Genomic DNA, 24,124 nt, shown 5'->3' on the forward strand with positions numbered 1-24,124 from the left:
ACCCCAGCTCAGAAGCACACGACCTAGAACCCAGGGTGTTCCTGGGATCAGCCCGTGGTATTTACACAAGTGCATGCTGGAAGGAGCTGCAGGCCAGTGGTTTTCCAGCTGACCGGCTCCCGTCATAGCCACGCCCAGCAGAAGTCACAGGACGCCTTCACACTTCACTTCCACGTAGCTCTTTTTAATTGCAAGGTTGTGATTGGCTGGCATGGGCTCTTTAGAGCCTTTTCCACCTAATTACACCCATCCCAGCAGCTGGCACAGGGTCAGGCATTTGGCCCCAGAGCACGCAGCAGAACTGGGTGATTGGTGGGGAGTGACATGCAGAGATTCACCCAGCCTGCAGGGGGGTGAGGAGCGGGATGGTGGGGGGCCTCTCCCACTCCTCTGCTCCCTCCTTCCAACCTGGCCATGCTGGGCAGCCCTCCCCCTGGGATGCCCAGGTCCCAGGGCATGCCCTGAAGAGCAGGTACAGTGTCCTGGGAGAGCAAGGGCTTTGGTACACACCCACCACCTGCCTCAAAACCTGCCTCTGCCACTGACAGGCCGTGGACTTGCAGGAGATCTTGCCCTCCACCCCTATCTCAGTTTCTTCCTGCAGAGATAGTGTCCCTCTACCCTCCCCGCTGGGCTGCGGTGAGGGTGCCAGCTCGTGTGAGGTCACAGCACACAGTAGACATCTGACAAATGGCCACTGCCCCCTACTTGTCACCCAGAGTGAGAGAGGGTGCCACATGGGTGATGTACTCTGTGCACCCCTGGGCACCGCTGACCCACCGTGGTCCGGCCACCCTCCAAATTGTTTGCAGACATTGCTGGTTTGGGCTGCCCCCAGTGGGTGGACTGAGCATGTGCCACCCTCTTCCCCTAGACCCTCCTACTAGGAACCCCTCTCTGGTTTCTATACCTAGGCTTGCCCTGCCAGGGGAAGCTGTCAGTTCTTCATGCTTTGGGCATTTGCCTTCCCTCCCAGTATAGCCCTCTCTGAATGTTCAAGTTCTGCTCAGGGAGGGCAGGACAACCTCAGACATTCCCCCCAAGGACTCTGAAGGACTCAGATCACCTCCACAGACAGCCGGGTAGATTAACACTAACCTGCTTCCCTAATTTTATTGTCTATTTTGGATTTGAAGCATAAAAGTTAATGCCCATGCGTCTCCAAAGTGCTAGAGAAGAAAGTCCTTGGGAAAGATGCCTGCTCTATCTTGCAGGCAGAACAGGGCCCCGGGGAGCAGCATTTACCGGTCGGAGAAGGCAGATGCTGAACACTGTCGCATTGAAACCATAAAACTTAACACAGAGTGTGCAGCCTCACTGGGTCCTGTTTAACTACTGGAAATCAGTCGCTGGGAACCTGCAGTGCACAGTGTTAAGTGGCCAGAGGAGGTCCCGGCTACCTGCGTGGAAGCCAAACCTGCCCTGTTTAGCACCTCGTCCCATGTGTTCAGGGTCTCTGAGAATCCTGGATCCCGGTCCTCCAAGACCCTGGGATAAAGAAACCTGAACTCCAGCAGATGCTTTAAGAGCTTAGGACAAGGGGGAATGAGCTAGAGCCTGTGGGAGGGAGATTGATATTGTCTTCTTGGAGCTCAAAAGAGTATTTATAGACCCTGTTCAGTCAATAAATATTTATTAAGAGCCTGCTACGGGCCAGGCAGTTTCTGTGCACTCTAGTCCAGTGGAAATAAGGGCTGGGAAACTGGCAGCTACAAACCCGGAGCTCTGAACGCCTGACCCAGAACTGGGCTCTCAGAGGCTGCCCTCGGGCTGGGAGCAGGCTGAGAGGAGTGCTCAGGGAAGCTGGGAGAGGAGCACAGGCCTGTGCTGAGATACAGGAGGGCTGGGGGTGGAAAAATAGGAGAGGAGGTCTGTGCTCGGGGGCCTGGAGGCACGGGGGTGGTGAGGGGCTGGAGAGGTAACTCAGGACCAGACGCCAGAGCCTGGTGCCACGTGAAGGAGGCAGATGATGGCTCTCTTCATGGAATGGGAAGCCAGGGCAGGTGTGAAGCAGGAAGTGCTGGAGTGAGATGGGGCAGGGCGGGTCTGAGAGTCTTCTGCAGGTCTGTCAGTTTTGTGGGGCATGCCCAGGAGTCCAGGACATCGGAACCCAGATGAAGGCGCCACCCACCGGGTCTCGAGGAGAGGCTGGCAGGGGGAGGGGCGAAGGGTAACACCTTGCTGCAGGTGTGAACAGGTAGCACCCTTCAGCTCCTCAGCAGCACCCTAAGAGGGTGCTGATGGTCTCAAAGAGCCCTTCCAGCTGTGACAGGATGAAATTCTCTTTCCTGACTTTTAAAAAAATTCAGAGTCAAATGTCACCCAGCCCCATCCCAGGATCACCCTTAGCAGCGCCCGCTCCCGCCCTTCCCCCATCTACAGTGTTTCACCCCCTCCCAGCTCCTCCTCCCATGGAGCACCTGGAGCCCAGGAGCTTTTCCCCTACCCAGCATCCCCTTAGGAGGGGGTCCACCCTCCAGAAACTCTGCAGCCTCCTCAGTCAAGGTGTGAAACAAGAGACATGACCGTGACAGTTCTGACCTCCTATGGTTGCCTGGACCCCTTGGCCAGAAGCAGATGCCAGTGTACCTTCACGGACTCCATTTTGCTGTGATGGCTTGAGGCAACTAAAAGCCCAGACAAATCTATTAGATTGGTTTTGCTCATGAATTCTTTATACCTGGGTAGCATGGTCCATTCAAGAGGCATGCTCACTGTTGTGTACTTTGAGGGGGGGATCGGAAGGAAGCAGACATGAGCCAGGTTCGCATTGGCTGTGCCTGTTTTTACATCTATCGCAGGCAGTGACGAGGCTGCCCTTCCCTGTAGTTCTCAGACGCCCATGACTTCACAAGGATGTACCACCAATATTTCCTGGTTATGCTGCTGGTATGGACAGAGATCTGTGTTTTCTTTAATAGACTTTATTTGTTTTGAGCTGTCAAAGGTTTACAGAAAAGTTGAATGGAAAGTATAGAGTTCCTATATCCCACCTCTTTCAGGGCAGTTTCTGCTGCTATTAACATCTGCATTACTGTGATATGCCAGCCATAATGTTTTTGGCCACGTCACTCAGCATATGGGATATTAATTCCCCAACCAGAGATGGAACCATGCCCTCTACAGTGGAAGCAGGGAGTGTTAACCTCTGCACCACCAGGGAAGTAGCCGCCTGCTACAACTGATACCTTCAGTTCAGTTCAGTCACTCAGTCGTGTCCGACTCTTTGCGACCCCATGAACCACAGCATGCCAGGCCTCCCTGTCCATCATCAACTCCAGGAGTCCACCCAAACCCATGTCCATCGAGTCGATGGTGCCATCCAACCATCTCATCCTCTGTTGTCCCCTTCTCCTCCTGCCCTCCATTTTCCCCAGCATCAGGATCTTTTCCAATGAGTCAGCTCTTCGCATGAGGTGGCCAAAGTATTGGAGTTTCAGCTTCAACATCAGTCCTTCCAGTGAACACCCAGGACTGACCTCTTTTAGGATGGACTGGTTGGATCTCCTTGCAGTCCAAGGGACTCTCAAGAGTCTTCTCCAACACCACAGTTCAAAAGCCTCAATTCTTCGGCGCTCAGCTTTCTTCACAGTCCAACTCTCACATCCATACATGACCACTGGAAAAACCGTAGGCTTGACTAGATGGACCTTTGTTGGCAAAGTAGTGTTTCTGCTTTTTAATATGCTATCTAGGTTGTTCATAACTTTCCTTCCAAGGAGTAAGCGTCTTTTAATTTCATGGCTGCAGTCACCATCTGCAGTGATTTTTGGAGCCAAAAAAATAAAGTCTGACACTGTTTCCACTGTTTCCCCATCTATTTCCCATGAAGTGATGGGACCGGATGCCATGATCTTCGTTTTCTGAATGTTGAGCTTTAAGCCAACTTTTTCACTCTCCTCTCACTTTCATCAAGAGGCTCTTTAGTTCTTCTTCACTTTCTGCCATAAGGGTGGTCTCATCTGCATATCTGAAGTTATTGATATTTCACCCGGCGATATTGATTCCAGCTTGTCCTCCAGCCCAATGTTTCTCATGACGTACTCTGCATATAAGTTAAATAAGCAGTGTGACAATATACAGCCTTGACATACTCCTTTTCCTATTTGGAACCTGTCTGTTTTTTCATGTCCAATTCTAACTGTTGCTTCCTGACCTGCATACAGGTTTCTCAAGGGGCAGGTGAGGTGGTCTGGTATTCCCATCTCTTTCAGAATTTTCCACAGTTTATAGCCTGGTAGGTTGCAGTCCATTGGGTGGCTAAGAGTCGGACACGACTGAGCGACTTCACTTTCACTTTTCTCTTTCATGCATTGGAGAAGGAAATGGCAACCCACTCCAGTGTTCTTGCCTGGAGAATCCCAGGGATAGGGGAGCCTGATGGGCTGCTGTCTATAGGGTTGCACAGAGTCAGACAAGACTGAAGCGACTTAGCAGCAGTGGCAGTATTGTGATCCACACAGTCAAAGGCTTTGGCATAGTCAATAAAGCAGAAATAGATGCTTTTCTGGAACTCTCTTGCTTTTTTGATGATCCAACGGATGTTGGCAATTTGATCTCTGGTTCCTCTGCCTTTTCTAAGACCAGCTTGAACATCTGGAAGTTCACGGTTCACATATTGCTGAAGCCTGGCTTGGAGAATTTTGAGCATTACTTTACTAGCGTGTGAGATGAGTGCAATTGTGTGGTAGTTTGAGCATTCTTTGGCATTGCCTTTCTTTGGGATTGGAATGAAAACTGACCTTTTCCAGTCCTGTGGCCACTGCTGAGTTTTCCAAGTTTGCTGGCATATTGAGTGCAGCACTTTCACAGCATCATCTTTCAGGATTTGAAATAGCTCAACTGGAATTCCATCACCTCCACCAGCTTTGTTCGTAGTGATGCTTCCTAAGGCCCACTTGGCTTCACAGTCCAGGTTAATTAAAATCTACAGTTTACATCAGGGTTCACTTTGGGGGTCATCCATTCTCTGGATTTGGACAAATACGCAATGTCTTGTGTCCTCCAGGACAGTGTCACACGGAGTATTGTCACCGCCCTGAACATCCCCCGTGCATCACCTATGCATCTTTCCTTCCCTTGAACTCTTGGCAGACATTGATCTTTCTATTAACATTGCCTATATAGTTTTACCTTTCCCAGAATGTCACATAGTTGGGATCATACTGTATGTAGCCTTAGCAGACTAGCTTCTCTTCTTAGCAGACTCAGAAATATGCAAGTAAGTCTCCTTTATGTATTTTAGATCTCTGTGCTTTTAAAAGGACAAGGAAGGCAGCCGCTTTTCACAACTAGAAACTTCAAAGGCGATTCTTGGCTTGTGGGCTGGAGAAGAATGTGAGAGGCCAGGGAGTCTGTCACCAAGTCCCCTCCCCAGGCCACCCAAAGACTTCAGAGAGAATGTTCCACAGCTTCCCTCAAGACCACATTCTGGGGGATGACAAGCATCTTGCTTACATCACCTCATCCTTTCAGCCTTTCATTGAATTTGGGGCCCACGTGCCCTGCAGACCTTTGCCAACGCTCAGGCGCCAGGGCCCCAGGACTTCCTTCTTTCCTCCCTGCTTTATAGCTCTTTCCACCTCTCTGTTCTCAAGTCCTTTCCACCTCCTCATCAATATTAACGGGGAGCCCTGAAACCTGACCGAGCTACATACCAAGGGTCCCTAAATGGATGAGATGCCACGTACACACAGGAAATGATAAAGCAGGTGGACGTGCAGCCTGGCAAGTCTGTGACGAGGCCCCCAGCCCCACCTGGGGGGTCAGGGAAGGTTTCCCAGGGTGGGGATAGGAGCTCAGAGGCTCATCTTTATGTGCACACACTAGCTGCTCTTCCCCAATGTAGAGGACGGTCTCAGTCTAACTCAGTCTCATCAGTCTGCTGATCGTGACCTTTCTCTGCTTGTTTCCCCAAGTGTAAAACATGAAAAATAATAAGACTTATTTCATAAGCTGTTATAATGAGTGAATCCGTGTACAGTGATTCAAGTCATGCCCGACCTGGAGCACACACTCAAAGAGATGCTTTTACCATTAATGTTTCCCCCAGACAGTACCACTGGCTCCCTGCCCTGATGTCCCAGACATGGAATTAAAGCTGCCCGCTCGATGGTGTCTGCTTTCTCCTCAGTCAGGTCATGGTGACAGTTTCCTCTTTGTTTCTTGAACCGTCTCCACCTCCCTCCTGAGACTCCCACTGAGCTTGTCATGGCTAAAGGCGGCCCTTGGGGCTCAGGTCTTCAATGCATCAGAAAGCAGCCCACCCTGGTATCATCCAGTTCATTTTCCAGGAGTGTCCTCATGAATGTCGGTAGAAACGGGAGCAGATGCTCAAAGAACAGCCATAATCGGCAGGTTCCCCTCTACCACCCCCAGACCATCAGAAGGGCAAAGCCATAAAGAAGGATGGAATCAGGCTGGCAGGGCAAAGTCAGAATGAGGAATGAAGTCGGTCTGGCATAACCTGTTCTCTGTTAACTTCGGCTCTCACAGTGATTTTTATCTACCGCCACTTCCGTATCTAAGGGCTGACAAGTCATCTATTTAGTAACTGAACCCCGTGCTTATCTACCATCGACACTGAATTCACAAGTCCGTGGGGCCCAGCCCCATCTTCTCTATTTTGGCCAAACCCTGTCTCAGGTGGGCATCTTCAGCCTCAGGGATGTTCCAGCCTCCGCAGTTCCACACGGGCTCCTAATGCCGGTTTCACAAGGTCAGCTCTGTGCTTTCCGGGTGCTTGGAGTGGACGCTGGGCAATGCTGTCTGCTGCTTAAACTCCTGGGTGTTGAAAGACAACAGTCTTGGGTTTACTTTTCAGCTCTGTAAGTTACATAAGCAAAGTCAGGCAAGATTTTGACATTCAAGCCTCAGATCTGTCACCTGGAAAGTGAGGCACCTAACAGCACCCACCTTGTAGTTTGCCGTCAGGATTAAATACCATGATGATTGCTTAGAACAACACCCAGCACCGAGTAAACTCTTGAACCTGTAGCTGCTCTCAAGACTCTATTCTTTCTCCTTCTGTCCTATAAAGCAATCAAAATGGTCAGCCCCAGGGACTTCCCTGGTGACCCAGTGGCTAAGACTCCATTCTCCTGATGCAGGGGGCCCAGGTTCGATCCCTGGTCAGGGAACTAGATCCTACATGTCGTAACTAAGAGTTCACACGCCACAACAAACATTAAAGATACTTCATGCCGCAACTAAGACCTGACACAGCCAAATGAAAAAATAAATATTAAAACAGCAACCAAAAGCTGTCAGCCCCGCACCCTCCAGCAGGCAGCAGTGTGTTCCTGCCACTCCTGTTTTTAGCCCCACTGCCACCCCACTCCAAGCCTCCATCCTTCAGGTCAGGCCACTCTTCTCTGGTACCCATGGGTCCCTGCTCTTCCCCTCCCAGCACTCTGGAGGGTCTTCCTTGTGGCATCTCAGGCCATGAGACCAGTCTCTCTTGACCCTGAATTTACTGAAATCTAGAGGCATAAGGAAAACAGGATAAAGAAAAGCCTCATTGATTGAGTGCTCAGGCATTGAGGCGTCACTGCACTTAACCCTCAAATACCCCTCAGATGTCATACTGTGTATCTAGCATGGTGGGGATCTTGCTTCCCCACCCCCACCCCAAAGATAATTGTCTGGAGGTGTAGGCCTGGTTCCAACCCTTTACTGAAAGTGTAACTTGGCTGAGTAGGACATACTCAGACCCATCTCTTTCCTGGTGCGGAAACCAGTTGCAGGGGCTGCTGTGGGGCCCTTTGGAGGGTCTTGAACATGAACTACCCTCACTTTTCTCTGAAAAAGTCTCTATACAGCAACATTTCCCCAAATCGAGGATGCTAATAGATATTAGGTAAAAGGGTTCAGAGGTCGAATTCCGGCAAAGTTCTGTTAAGCAAAGGGCTTCCCTGATGGCTCAGATGTTAAAGAATCTGCCTACAGTGCAGAAGACTTGGGTTTGACCCCTGGGTCCGGAAGATCCCCTGGAGAAGGGAATAGCTACCCACTCCAGTATCCTTGCCTGGAAAATTCCAAGGACAGAGGAACCTGGCAGGCTATAGTCCAAGGGGTTGCATAGAATCAGACACAATTGATTGACACACCATTCTGTTAAGCAAATAGTTAGGCATCCTTACTGAAGGACGGCTCAGAGTTTTTATTCTGGATATGGCAATGTTGGGCTTCCCAAGGCCAACAGTCCACACGTCCCAACACATTTTCCTCTGGGCAGCTAGGAGACCATGGCGGATGCAGATGAGATGGGCATGCTGCCCCAGCTGGGCTCACACGCCATCCCAGCAGGGTCCCAAGACTGCCATCCAGCTCTACCCCTAAAGGGTGGCACCCACCTTTTTTGGGGCACCTCACCAAGGTCACATACATGTTGATCCCAGGAAGAATAAGATGCCACTCAGCCTCCCATTCAGAGACCACTGTGACCCAGGCATCCTGGCCACCCTGCCCCCACCCAGGACTAGATCAGCAGAAGCCAAGATTGCTGGGTGTTGAGCTGGACAAAGAGGTGGCCCAGCTGAAGCAGCTGCTGCAGGACACCTGTGGGCCACGCAGACTGTGGACACAGGCTGGGACTCTCAGAGGACACACCCCCACCAGGAGCTGGCTCACAGGGCAGCCCAGGTGGAGCTTAATTCAGAGGCAGCATCACCAGTACCCAGCAGGGAAACCAGAAGATGCGCGTTTTCAAGCTATCAACAATAAAAACAAATTGACATCAACCATGCATACAGGAAAGACAGAATTATCTTTTTGTTCTCTCTATAGAAAATGACAATGCCAATTATCATCCCAGGAAGAGGAGATCAAAGAACATACAGACAAAATGTGTAGGATAAAAGTATTCTAGATGAGTGACAGTGATGATCAATAAAAATGATTTATAAAATATCTTATTCGTGTCTCATTTTTGGTGATGTCTGTGTTGTCAGCTTTTTGAAATGTGTAATTTGTTGTGATTTCTCATTCTAAATATATATTCATTTTTGTATTAGCATCACATTTGTAGTTGTTTTTTTTTTTTTCTTCAAGAGGGTCAAAAGACTCTGGGTTCCCCCTGCCCAAGACTCTCTGAGAGGTAGCCAGGTGTCTGGGGGACTTCTTCGACCCCTTCCCCTCTGTCATTTTATCAGTCTCCTTAAGTCCCAGATGCTAGGACTGCCAGCCTCTGATAATAAAGTGATAGTATGGGCTAATATTTGTACAGCGATCAGATTTTCACAGTACTTCTATGTCCACTATCTCAGTGAGTTCTCCCAACAACTCTGGGGTATGTAGGTAAATCATTCTATGGGCCTATACTGGAGGGCTTCCCCGGTGATTCAGCAGGTAAAGAATCCACCTGCAATGCAAGTGACACAAGAGATGTGTGTTCGATCCCAGGATGAGGAGGATCCCTTGGAGGAAGGCATGGCAAGCCACTCCAGTATTCTTGCTGGGGAAATCCCATGGGCAGAGGAGCCTGGCGGGCGATGGTCCATGGGGTCACAAAGAGTTGGACACGACTGAAGTGACTGAACGCATTGTAATAATAAGCCTAAATAATAACATTTTTTAAAAAGCTTAATAAAATCAATATGTATGTAAACTTAAGAACTTTCCCATGGCCTGAACTGCCCCTCTGGCCTTTGCTGTGCCTGTCCCATCCCCACTCAGCCTGGGGCTCCTCTGTGCTGTTACCTGTTACCTGCTACCCATTGCTACCATATCTTTAGTTGACTATTCACGGTCCAAAAGGCATCATGTGGTGCAACCAGGAGACCTGCCTCTGTCACTTCCATGTACCATCCTGAGAAGAGCTCCTTCCCTATCTGGGCAATGCTGTCTGCTTCTTAAACTCCTGGGCATCGAAAGCCAACAGACCTGAGTTTACATTTCAGCTCTGTCAGTCCCAGAAGCAAAGTCAGGCAATATTTTGACATTGAAGCCTCAGATCTGTCACCTGAAAAGCGGCAGGTTTTTAGAACTGTTAGAAAGGCTGCTAACAGCACGTACCTTGTAGTTTGGCATCAGGATTAAATACCATGATGACCTAGATTGCTTAGAACAATGCCTGGCACAGAGTAAACTCTGGAAGCTGCAGCTGTTGGGTAAGACAGGGTAACCTCTGGTTGGCATAACCCTGGTTTGAGAAGTTATAACTTGTCCATGCCAGTGTTTTTAGGACATGGGTTCACTTCTTTGCCCTCAGACAACTCTGATGCCAGCTCTGTGGGGACAGCCTCCCTCCTCCCCCCAGGCCCACCATGCACCCAGGACCTCTCGTGGTGAAAGATACAGCCCAAACCAGACCAGGTGATGCTGCTCTCGGTTCCCACAGGAGCAGGGATGGGCACCATGACCACTGAAGAGTGCAGTGGACCGCCTCCAGGTCTCTGCCCAGGACGCTGGGGCCTTCCTGGGCTGCCGACTTTCTGCAGAAGCGTCGGCATGATCAAGCTCTCTCCTTGCTCTCTGGCACAGAGGCTATGGGATGTGGTGCCCAAAGGAGGAACCAGGAGGATCTGCAAACCCTGAAGTCTGCTCGGGTAGCCCAGAGAAGGGCTGTGTGCAGGTTGTGCCCAGGAGGAGGAAGCAAACACTTTCTGGAGAGCAGCATCAGAGGACTCCACAGAGGACAGGGCTGGTGGAGGGCACAGTCCAGGTGTGCGGAGGGGCTGGGGTCAGGGGTGCGGGGATGAGAGGGAAAGCAGAGGGTGGGGGAGTCAGGAGACAGGGAAGCCAGGAGGAGGAGGAGAAAAGGGAGGGCAGATGGGTATATGTGGGCAAGAGAGGATGGATCCTGGCAGAGAAAAGAGCCCCCATCCACCACACCCCGGGGCATCTCATGGCAGACAGACAGGGCACCTTGGCCACCAGCTCTGCATTCCAGTCCACCTCTCTCTTCCAGGTCTGATCATCAAGGCAGCTCCATTCTTTGTGACTCACTTGCCAGCCGGGCTGGGAGGTGGTTTCCCTGCCAAGTCCTTCACCCTTGTGGACAAGCCAGCGCTGCCTCTCTGAAAGCTGATGGAGCGCTGGGGGGAGAAACACAGCCTCCCGTGTTGCCCTCCTCAGAGGTCAGAGTCCAGCCTCACCCGTGTCCCTCTTGATTGCCTCCCCCGAAACCCCACAGGTCAGGGCAGGTCTGGTGCCCCAGCAAGGAGCTGGGGAGGCAGCCTGAGCCACTGGAGAGAGTACAGGATGGGTGGCTGGGAAAAATGACTCCTCCTGGTTCACCAACCTGAGCCTTGGTTTCCTCATCTCTACAAGAAAGGGGTGAACACATGACTCCAGGGGTCCCTTCCGGCTCTGCTACCCTCTTCACTCTGCATCTGCAGAGGCCCAAATCCAGTTCCCGTAGTACAAGGGATATAATATGGCATAAGAGATGCAAAGCACAGATTCTAATATCCAGGATTACCCGGTTAGGTCTGGGAGCCGAGGGCAATGACGATGGAGAAATGGGAGTGATGGTATTAGAGAAAGAATTAAGCATCAGCTGAGCAATTTTCTCCTGCTGCACTTGGCTTAGCTGGGTCCCCAGGTCGCAAGGTGCAGTGTGAGGCCGGCTCAAGTGCCCCTCACCCTGGGTCCTTCTATGACTTGAGAGAAACTCCAGGGGTGAGATGAAGGTGGAGGTCTACTCCTGGATGTTGGCAGGAAGGGCTAGAGGTGGTGTAGACCAGCCTCCTAGATTGTAAAATGGTTAAAGCAAACTTTGCAGTGTTTTGAAAGTCAAGCAGGACACCCAGTCTGCAGAGGGCAAGGGAGGAGAGAGTGAGAAGAGGAGCCGTTTTGTCTCGTGCCATCCACTCGTGAAATCCGAGGGTCCCAGAACGTGAGGGGAGGTCCTGACCAAGGAAGGCCTCGCATTGTGCTCGAATTCAAGTCTGTCAGAATTAAGTGGGCTGAAAATGGCAAAAAATCCCAGTGAACTGGCAACCCCTGGGTGGTGCTTCATTCCCCCAAAGGCTGGGGCTCAGTCTAGTTCCCGGGGACACTCATGGAGATGCAAGCCTGACATCAGAGCTGCAGGAGAGGGCATAAAGGGCTACGTTCACTCTGACGAGCTCCCCATGGCCTGGGGTTTATTTGACAACATGGATTGAGTGCCTGCCTTGTTCCAGACATAGAGAGGGACCCCTGGGGACAGGGGTCAACATGAGTGGCACAGCCAGCCCTTAGAACGCTCCAGTCTGGAGAGAAGCACTGAGTAAATGCAATCAGACACTGCCTGCCATGAGCGGGGGATGAAAAGTGGGTTCAAGAGGCCTGGAACTGGGACCCTGAACCTGCTGCATACCCTGGAGGCCTCGTGGCCATGTTGAGGAAGCCAGCGTCACCCCTCTGGGAACAGGAAGCATGTGAGAGCTCTGGGGTTTTTTTTGACTGAGCCGAGACTTAGTTGCAGCATACAGGTCTTCCATCTTCATTGTAGCAAGTAGGATCTTGAAGCTTATTAATCAACTATACTCCAAAATAAAATAAAATAAAAAATGTTAAAGATTTGTAAAGCTTCAAAAAAAAAAAAAAAAAAAAACTCTCAGATCCAAAGAAAATCCCCAACTGGGATACACCTACCTTAACATCTGAAGTGAAGTGAAGCATTAGTTGCTCAGTCATGTCCGACTCTTTTCAACCCCAAGGACTGTAGCTCGCCAGGCTTCTCTGTCCATAGGATTCTTCAGGCAAGAATACTGGAGTGGGTTGCCATTCCCTTCTCCAGAGGATCTTCCTGACCCAGGCATCGAATCTGTGTCTCCTGCCTTGTGGGCAGATTCTTTACCAACACCTACCTACTGGGGAACACCAAATGATTTGACACGGTATATGGACAAACTTCTTCAGATATTTAGGCTTTTATTTTTTAAACTTCTGTTTATGGAAAGTGAAAATAGTTTTTCATTAGCCAATAAGAATGCATTCTCTTTTTTTAAATCAGTGCATTTGATTTTAAATGAATCAATTTAAAGAAAAATATCAGCAAATAAAGCATGTTCAAAGAAGGTGAACATGATGAACGAGCAAAGTTTGGGAACTACTGGAATAGAGAGATGGAGAAGGCAATGGCACCCCACTCCCGTACTCTTGCCTGGAAAATCCCATGGACAGAGGAGCCTGGTGGGCTGCAGTCCATGGGGTCGCTGGGAGTCGGGCACGACTTCACTTTCACTTTTCACTTTCATGCATTGGAGAAGGAAATGGCAACCCACTCCAGTGTTCTTGCCTGGAGAATCCCAGGGACAGTGGAGCCTGGTGGGCTCCCGTCTCTGGGGCCGCACAGAGTCGGACACGACTGAAGCGACTTAGCAGCAGCAGCAGCAGCAGGAATAGAGAGATGAACTCTGGGGTCCCTCGTGGCCCCAGGACTCCAGTCTCTGCTATTCCTATCAAAGGACCATTTGCTGCCCACAGAAGGGATCCCCTTAGCCCTTGGTGCACAGCAGCCAGGCCCGCCTTCCAAGACTCTGTGTGTGATATGTGTGTGTGTGTGTGAACATGTGCTCATGCACACACAGGGGGAGATGAAGGTGGGCTGCAGGGTGGTCCTGGCACAGTTGAACAGACCTAGTCCCCACATCAGCCTTCAGTCTTAACCCAAAGAGCAAAAGGATGTTGGCTCATAGGGACGCTGTTCCCAGGAACACTGCCCTGGACAGACTTACTCAGAATATCAGATGTGGGCTTATTTGGAACCCTCAGAATTCCACCTGCTTCTATTAAAGAATCTACCTGCAATGCAGGAGACCTGGATTCGATCCCTGGGTCAGGAAGATCCCCTGGAGAAGAGAATGGCAACTCACTTTAGTATTCTTGCCTGGAGAATCCCATGGACAGAGGAGCCTGGTGGGCCACACAGTCTGTGGGGGTCACAAAGAGTCGGACACGACTTAGGGACTAACATTCTCCATTGCAGAGACTGAGGTCTGGTCTGGCTCTGGGCTTACAGGCTCCTGGATGAAGAAGCGATTCAACAGCTTCTGACTCCCAGGCTGGCTGGGCACGGAGCAACCAGCATGGAGAGCCAGCAGGCTGGACAGGTGCCTGGGGGTGACGCTGAGAGCCTGGAAGCTGTGGCTGCTTCTGCTAATGAGGGGAATCTCCCCACCAGCTGCAGAGCCACCTCACAGTCCCTGCCCAGATCTTCCAGGCTTTCCTGCCACCCTCGGAATGTGGCCCAATCTGCTTCACACAACCAACAGGGCCTCTGCCGCCAGGAGCCTCTCACCCCTCTTCCATCATACCACGTGTTTCTCCTAAACTCCACTTTGCTTGGGTCCTGCCTCCGGACCCCAAGGTATCATGCATGCCCTTCCCCTGCCTGCAACACGCTTGCCCCTCTCTCTCTTTGCCTGGCTAAGTTTGTTCGATCTTCAAATCTCAACTTAGGCATCACTAAGCAACCTTCCTGTCTGCTGTGCCCAAAGTCCTCCTCCCCCATCAGAGGCTTCACCCAGCTTTCTGTCACCTCCTGTCTCCTGTCCTCCCCACCCTCTGCTCTGGAAGCTGCTGGAAGGCAGGGCAGGTCTGTCTCCATCATATGTATTATCCTGGGGCTCAGCTCTGTGTCTGCCACCTGGGAGACAGTGCCTGCTCTTTGAGTGAATGAATGATTTCTGAGGGTTCATTACAAAGAGCAGATGTTTGTGTAAATTGCCATAGAGAGCTTTGGTGATTGACTCAGACTTCATATAACCAAGCCAAGAGGAATCTGTCCTCTCCAGAAGGAGGTGTCTCCCCACTCCCCTGATGGGGAGCCTGTATGCAGTGATCCAAGGACCCTCGAGCCCTCGTGACTTAGACCCAAGTGTCTGAGCCCGTCAGTCCTTCCCTGACAGACACGGTGTGTCGGGTCTGGGAGCACAGCTGCAGCGGGTGCAACAGAGGGCTTGGAGTCCACACCTGAACCCCTGCCATCCTGGAAAGGCGCGTGTGGTGGAGGGGCCGCCCCTACCTGGTCCTCCCTTCCCTGCTTTCCCACAGACTAGGAACAAAGGCTGGGGAAACTCATTCTTCCCCTTGCTGGGCCATCCAGACCCACAGGCAGAGAAATTGACTAGAAGACGTGTTCTCATGCCCCAGAACGTCTCCCTGAGGCTGTGTCATCTGCAACATTAGAGAACCGTTTAGGTTCACAACCAGGGTCAGTAGCAGAAGCGAGAAACTAGCACAGAATTTTTAAAAATTTAGAACAGTTTTTAGAAGTATTTTTTTCTATTCAATCATGACAAAATATACATAACATGGGGACTTCCCTGGTGGCCGAGGTGGTAAAGAATCTGCCTACAAAGTGAAAGACTGGAGTTCGATCCCTGGGTCAGGAAGATCCCCTGGAGAAGGGAATGGCAATGGCAACCCACTCCAGTACTCTTGCCTGGAAAGTCCCATGGATGGAGGAGCCTGGTGGGCTGCAGTCCATGGGGTCGGTGGGAGTCGGACACGACTGAGCGACTTCACTTTCACTTTTCACTTTCATGCATTGGAGAAGGAAATGGCAACCCACTCCAGTGTTCTTGCCTGGAGAATCCCAGGGATGGTGGAGCCTGGTGAGCTGCTGTCTATGGGGTTGCACAGAGTCAAACATGACTGAAGCGACTTAGCAGCAGCAGCAGCAGCATGCACACCAGTATTCTTGTCTGGAGAATTCCATGGACAGAGGAGCCTGGCAGGCTGCAGTCCATGGGGTCACAAAGAGTCGGACACAGCTGAGTGACTGAGCATGAATACATGACATGAAATTTTACCATCTTACTGATTTGGGGATGTACAATTCAACGCATTAAGTGCATTCACATTGTAGTGTAACCATCACCATCATCCATCTCCCAAACTCTTTCATCTTGCAAAGCTGAAACCTCTTCCTTAGACAGTAACTCCTTCATTCTCCCCTCACCCCAGCTTCTGGCAACCTGTCTCTATGAATTTAGCTATTCCAGGTAACTCAAATAAGCGGAATCATGCATCATTTGTCCTTTTGTATCTGGCTTATTTCACTTAGCGTAATGCCCTCCGGGATCATCCAGGTAGCATGCCTGAATTCCCTTCTCTTTTAAAGCCACATAACATCCCACTGTGTGTTTAGACCACGATTTGCTTACCCACTCATCTGCTCATGGACATCTGGGTTGCTTGCACCCTTTGGGCTGACCCAGCACTGGTCTCAGCTGCCTTCCCTGCCAGCTTGTGAGCCACACAAGCTTTCTCAGCCCAGCTTCTCTCTGAAAAGCAGAGCCCCAAACAAGGGCTTGTTTGCAGGTGGTTCATTTGGGGGAAATGATGCCTTGGCATCACCTCCTTGAATCACCCGCCTGCAAACAAGCAGGAGTTCGGGCCTGACAATAGTGAAGCACAGAAGGAGGGAAAGCGGAGGCAGGGTTTGTTCTTGAGCTGTCACTGCTGGGGGGCACCTGGAGCTCGGTCCCACTGGGACCCTCTGAGATGCCCAGGAAAACGTGCCTGGGAATCCCAGTGATGGAACTGGCTCCTGTGCTCCACTGGTCCAGAGTTGTCCCCTGGGCTGTTCACAGTGTCACTTATTCAGGTTGCCCACTGTGAGTGCCAGGAAGGGTCCTGAGAAAGATGCTCACAGGTAGACCTGTGTAAGATGGCCTCACCAATGGCTGGAGGAAAATGTGTGTCCAAAGGATGTGAGCAGCAGACAAGAGGAGTCTGATACAGCATGTTACTCACCCTTTAGCACAGGGATGTGGCCTAGAGACAAAGCCAAATAGATGCTTGCCACGTTAGCAACAAAGAACATTGATACAGCACTTACCATATGCCCGGCACAGTCCCAGGTCTTTACATATATTACCTCATTGAACTCTCATGGCAACCTTGTAAAGGAATCCTGTCATCACCCATTTTACAGATGGGCAAGTAGAGGCAGAGGTAAGTCCAGTCAAGGGCACCCAGATGGTAAAGGGCAGAGCAAGACTCACAGCCACTCTTCAGACCACCCAACTCTGATGCAGAAATACACATACCAGAGAATCCTTTATTTCCTAAGCTACTCAGGCCAGGGAAAGCCAAAGAGGATATCACAGCATACTAATAATAATTGCCTTTTGGGGCTCTGGCATCAGACACGTCTGGCTGGGTTCAGATCTTGGTGCTGCCCCTCACAGCTGTGTCTCCCTCAGCAAGTCACATAAACAGCCTAAGCACCACTCTCCTTGTCTGTAAAATGCAGATGTGACTCCATGATTATCCCAAGTCGTCAAATGCTGGAAATAAGCCAAGTACCAATGGAGTGGAGTGTGGTATAGCCGCACAGTGACTACTCCCCTGTAATAAAAAGGAATAGACTACTGACACATGCAACATCATTCACTCAACATGGATAAGCCTCGAAAACTTGCTCAGAGGAAGGAGCCTTAAGTGAAAGAGTGTGTTCTTTCCATGTATATGAACTTCTGAAATAGGCAAAACCAACCTATGGTAGAAAAACCAGAACAGTGGTTACCCCTGGGGAGTAAGGGGCAAGGGCTGACTGAAAGAGGGCAAGAGAGAACTTACTAGATAACAATGATGTTCTATGTCCTGATGAAAGTGAAAATGAAAGTGAAATTCCTTCAGTTGTGCCCGACTCTTTTCGACCCATGAAATACACAGTCCATGGAATTCTCCAGGCCAGAATATTAGAGGGGGTAGCCTTTCCCTTCTCCAGGGGATCTTCCCAACCCAGGGATCAAACTGGGATCTCCCGCATCGCACATGGATTCTTTACCAACTGAACCACCAGGGAAGCCCAAGAATACTGGAGTGGGCAGCCTATCCCTTCTCCATGGGATCTTCCCAACCCAGGATCAAATCGGAATCTCCTGCATTGCAGGCAGTTTAGCTAAAGAATCTGCCTGCAATGCAGGAGACTTGGGTTCCATCCCTGGGTTGGAAGATCTCTGGGAGAAGGGAAAGGCTACCCACTCCAGTATTATGGCCTGGAGAATTCCATGGGGTTGCAAAGAGTTGGACTCAACTGAGTGAATTTCACTTTCACTCTAGGTCCTGATAGGGGTTTGCATTACATAGCTGGGTTTCCACTCAAGAAATTGGACTTGAGTATTTCATTGTAGGTACATTTTACCTCAAAAGAAATATCTGTTTAAAAAATACTGAACTCTAGTTAGTGATTGCACGTTGAATTTAGAGGGAAGTGTACTGATGTTCACAATTTAGTCTTAAATGCATCTGCAAATAAAGTGGATTAATGGATGTATAGAAGGGTGAATAGTTGGATGAGATTATGTGACAATGCACATACAGCAAAATGTTAATATTAGCATCTAGGTGGTGGGTATATGCAAGCTAGGGATCTTCACTGCAAAATTTTTTCCACTTTGCAGTTTGTCAGAAATTCTTCATAATGAAGAGGTAGAAAACAGCACTTTTCTCACAAAGTTGCAGCAGATGACCTGAGGTAAAGAAGTAAAGTGTAGAACCAGATGCCTGATTTACATCATCAGCTACTCTGATGGGTTGAATTGTGTTCTGTCAAAGTTCCTATGTTGGTGTCCTAACTTCTAACCACCCCAGAATGGGAGGGAGGGAGGGGAACTGGAGACCAGGGAGGAGCTGATGTGGGCTGGAATTCCCTCCTCCCCACCACTCCTCCCATACATCTTCACTAGCCTTTGGGAGGGGAGGCTGGCAGATAGCTTGTATGTTTTCTGCCTGCCTGTGAGTGCAAATCTTCTATGCCACCTTGTCTCTGAGAAGCAGGCTTCAGTGTCCTCCAGTCCCTGTAACATCAGCTCACGGTCAGCCTTAGAGCCCGTTGTCTCAGTCCCCCAGAGACGGCGGAGCCGGGAGAGGCAAGCTTGAGCCTTACCAGGTAGAGTCGAAAGCAGTGGCTTTCCAACTTGTATGCACACAGCAATCCCCTGGAGGGCTGTTCAACTGCAGATTGCTGGGCTCAGCTCCAGGGTGTCTGATTCTGAGGTCTGGGTGAGGCCAAGAATTTGCTCTTCTCCCAAGTGCCCAGGCATATGAATAATAGATGCTTCCTTTGGACTTGGAGTTGATTTCCCTGACCTCCTCTCCCTTCTGTCTCTCGGACTGCTCGGGCTGCCCTAACAAAAGGCTGCAGACTATGTGGCTTAAACAACAGACATTTCCCCCCCACATAGTTCCAGAGGCTAAATGTCTGAGATGAGGGTGCCAGCATGGTTGGATTGTGGTGAGGGCCCTCGTTCTGGCTTGCAGACGGCCACCTTCTTGCCATGTCCTCACATGGCAGGGAGAGAAAAAAGCTTAGGTGTCTCTTCTTAAAATAGGACCCCAACAGGAAGGCCACACTTACATGGCTTCTTTTAATCTAATTACCTTCCAAAGTCCCCGCCTTCAAATACCAATCACACTGGGGATTAGAGCTTCAAAAAATGAACTTTCAGTTCAGTTCAGTTCAGTCGCTCAGTCGTGTCCGACTCTTTGCGACCCCATGAACCACAGCATGCCAGGCCTCCCTGTCCATCACCAACTCCCGGAATTCACTCAAACTCATGTCCATCGAGTTAGAGATGCCATCCAGCCATCTCATCCTCTGTCATCCCCTTCTCCTCCTGCCCCTAATCCCTCCCAGCATCAGAGTCTTTTCCAATGAGTCAACTCTTCGCATGAGGTGGCCAAAGTACTGGAGTTTCAGCTTTAGTGTCATTCCTTCCAAAGAAATCCTAGGGCTGATCTCCTTTAGAATGGACTGGTTGGATCTCCTTGCAGTCCAAGGGACTCTCAAGAGTCTTCTCCAACACCACAGTTCAAAAACATCAATTCTTTGGTGCTCAACCTTCTTCACAGTCCAACTCTCACATCTATACATGACCACTGGAAAAACCATAGCCTTGATTAGACGGACCTTTGTTGGCAAAGTAATGTCTCTGCTTTTGAATATGCTATCTAGGTTAGTCATAACTTTCCTTCCCAGGAGTAAGCATCTTTTAATTTCATGGCTGCAATCACCCTCTGCAGTGATTTTGGAGCCCCCAAAAATAAAGTCTGACACTGTTTCCACTGTTTCCCCATCTATTTCCCATGAACAGTTCATTATACTCTCCAATGTCTTGCTCTTGGCCTCTCCAGCCCCCATAACTCAAAGTGGATTCATGTCCACCAGGGGAATGGACACAGCCAGGATGTTACAAACCACCAAGTACTGGAGGGGACTGGGAGGTAGGCAATGAATGAGCACAGAAAAAAAAGGTTTTTCTCTTCCTGTTTCAGTTAACTTGATCTCACTGAGTAAATGTTTGATCCAAAATCCAAACTGTCTCTCCAGGTTTCTTCCTTTTCTCAGAGCGACCATCCCAATTTGCCCAAAACTGAGGGGTTTCAAAACTGGGAAAGTCCCAGGCAATCTGGGACAAGTTGGTTACCTTACAACCTTAGGTGGCCCCATTTCCTCACTTGTTGAGTTTGTTGTCTGACAGTTGATGAGGTTGGCCTCTTTTTACATATTTACTGGACTCTGGGAAGGGGGAGGGGCTTCCTAGGTCTGGTGCTAGTGGTAAGGAATTCACCTGCCAATATCGGAGACATAAGAGATGCGGGTTCCATCCCTGGGTTGGAAATATCCCCTGGTGGAGTAAATGGCAACCCATTCCCATATTCCAACCTGGAAAATCCCACGGACAGAGGAGCCTGGCAGGCTACAGTCCATGGGGTTTCAAAAGAGTTAGACATAACTGAGCAACTAAGTCTAATACAATGGACTCAGATTCGCTCTTCTGCAAACTGGCAGCTCATATTCCCTCACCATCTTCTTACTGGTTTTAATCTATGTTTAAAAATGCAATTAATTTATAGGCACACAACACAAGAGATGTTAACCCTTCATCCATCTAGTTATCCAGCTATCTGTCATTTGTCAATCCAGTGGAAATATCTTTCATAATCAATTGCTCACTCTTTGATTTTGCTTCTGGATTTTTCCTATAAAATATTTTTCATATATTTTTCGTGTAAATTTTTCAATTTTTAAATAATAAATGTCTGTACCCTTTCTTTGATGGATTCTGAGATTTCTGCTTAATATAAAATGGATTGCCTCACCCAAGCTTATTTGGCCTTGGAATACGGAATGAAGCAGGGCAAAGACTAATAGAGTTTTGCCAAGAAAATGCACTGGTCATAGCAAACACCCCCTTCCAACAACACAAGAGAAGACTCTACACATGGACATTACCAGATGTTCAACACCGAAATCAGATTGATTATATGCTTTGCAGCCAAAGATGGAGAAGCTCTATACAGTCAACAAAAACAAGACCAGGAGCTGACTGTGGCTCAGATTATGAACTCCTTATTGCCAAATTCAGACTGAAATTGAAGAAAGTAGGGAAAACCACTAGACCATTCAGGTATGACCTAAATCAAATCCCTTAGGATTATACAGTGGAAGTGAGAAATAGATTGAAGGGCCTAGATCTGAGAGATAGAGTGCCTGATGAACTATGGACTGAGGTTCGTGACATTGTACAGGAGACAGGGATCAAGACCATCCCCATGGAAAAGAAATGCAAAAAAGCAAAATGGCTATCTGGGGAGGCCTTACAAATAGCTGTGAAAAGAAGAGAAGCAAAAAGCAAAGGAGAAAAGGAAAGATATAAGCATCTGAATGCAGAGTTCCAAAGAATAGCAAAAAGAGATAAGAAAGCCTTCCTCAGCTATTAATGCAAAGAAATAGAGGAAGACAACAGAATGGGAAAGACTAGAGATCTCTTCGAGAAAATTAGAGATACCAAGGGAACATTGCATGCAAAGATGGGCTCGATAAAGGACAGAAATGGTACGGACCTAACAGAAGCAGAAGATATTAAGAAGAGGTGGCAAGAATACACAGAAGAACTGTACAAAAAGATCTTCACGACCCAGGTAATCACGATGTTGTGATCACTGACCTAGAGCCAGACATCCTGAAACGTGAAGTCAAGTGGGCCTTAGAAAGCATCACTATGAACAAAGCTAGTGGAGGTGATGGAATTCCAGTTGAGCTATTTCAAATCCTGAAAGATGATGCTGTGAAAGTGCTGCACTCAATATGCCAGCAAACTTGGAAAACTCAGCAGTGGCCACAGGACTGGAAAAGGTCAGTTTTCATTCCAATCCCAAAGAAAGGCAATGCCAAAGAATGCTCAAACTACTGCACAATTGCACTCATCTCACACACTAGTAAAGTAATGCTCAAAATTCTCCAAGCCAGGCTTCAGCAATATGTGAACCGTGAACTTCCAGATGTTCAAGCTGGTTTTAGAAAAGGCAGAGGAACCAGAGATCAAATTGCCAACATCCGCTGGATCATGGGAAAAGCAAGAGAGTTCCAGAAAAACATCTATTTCTGCTTTATTGACTATGCCAAAGCCTCTGACTGTGTGGATCACAATAAACTGTGGAAAATTCTGAAAGAGATGGGCATACCAGACCACCTGACCTGCCTTTTGAGAAACCTGTATGCAGGTCAGGAAGCAACAGTTAGAACCAGACATGGAACAACAGGCTGGTTCCAAATAGGAAAAGGAGTACGTCAAGGCTGTATATTGTCACCCTGCTTATTTAACTTCTATGCAGAGTACATCATGAGAAACCTGGACTGGAAGAAACACAGCTGGAATCAAGATTTCTGAGAGAAATATCAATAACCTCAGATATGCAGATGATACCACCCTTATGGCAGAAAGTGAAGAGGAACTAAAAAGTCTCTGATGAAAGTGAAAGAGGAGAGTGAAAAACTTGGCTTAAAACTCAACATTCAGAAAACGAAGATCATGGCATCCAGTCCCATCACTTCATGGGAAATACATGGGGAAACAGTGTCAGACTTTATTTTTTGGGGCTCCAAAATCACTGCAGATGGTGACTGCAGCCATGAAATTAAAAGACACTTACTCCTTGGAAGGAAAGTTATGACCAACCTAGATAGCATATTGAAAAGCAGAGACATTACTTTGCCAACAAAGGTCCGTCTAGTCAAGGCTGTGGTTTTTCGAGTGGTCATGTATAGATATGAGAGTTGGACTGTGAAGAAGGTTGAACACCGAAGAATTGATGCTTTTGAACTGTGGTGTTGGAGAAGACTCTTGAGAGTCCCTTGGACTGCAAGGAGATCCAACCAGTCCATTCTGAAGGAGATCAGCCCTGGGATTTCTTTGGAAGGAATGATGCTAAAGCTGAAACTCCAGTACTTTGGCCACCTCATGAGAAGAGTTGACTCATTGGAAAAGACTCTGATGCTGGGAGGGACTGGGGGCAGGAGGAGAAGGGGACGACAGAGGATGAGATGGCTGGATGGCATCACTGACTCAATGGACGTGAGTCTGAGTGAACTCCGAGAGTTGGTGACGGACAGGGAGGCCTGGCGTGCTGTGGTTCATGGGGTCACAGAGTCGGACACGACTGAGCAACTGAACTGAACTGAACTGAAATCTATTCTAATACACTAATGTTTTATCTTGACACAAATATCTAATTTACCTACTTTGTTTTCATATATGGTTATTAGGGTCTCCCTTACATATACAATATAATAATACTATATATCAGTGTAATCCATTAAATATACCAGTCTTTCTCTCTGAATGGAAATATTACCATCATATTTTAGTTTCCTCAGTTTATCTGCATCTATTTCTGGGCTTTCTAATCTGTTTCCTTGTTATTCTGGCTAGTTTATATGCCAATATCATGCCATGTAGATTGTGATAGCTTGCATCTAAGTTTTATTATTAACTAAAGCTGCTCACTGCCCCCTCATTTGTAATTTTCTTCACTATTTTCCAGTGAGCATTTACAATGAAAAATTATTTTGTCTATATAAAATTTAAAATTACTCTCTCAAGTTCTTAGAATTAAGATTCTAATTAAAATTGCATTAAATTTCTATATTAATCTCTTGAATTTATGTTGTCATTCAGTCACTAAGTCATGTCCAACTCTTTGCAACTCCGTGGACCACAGCACGCCAGTCTCCCCTGTCCTTCACTATCTCCCAGAGTTTGAATTTATGTATTACTTTTCTAAGCTCTGGCATGCTTGTGATATTAAGTCTCTCCACACAGAAACATGTCTTGTATATCTCCATTTGTTGAGGCACTGTTTTATATCCTTCAATACAATTTTATCACTCTGTTTG

The sequence above is a fragment of the Bos grunniens genome, chromosome 16 (genome assembly GCF_055505025.1).
Source record: "Bos grunniens cultivar Pamir isolate PY7600 chromosome 16, Bosgru_T2T1.0, whole genome shotgun sequence".
Lineage (NCBI taxonomy): Eukaryota > Metazoa > Chordata > Mammalia > Artiodactyla > Bovidae > Bos > Bos grunniens.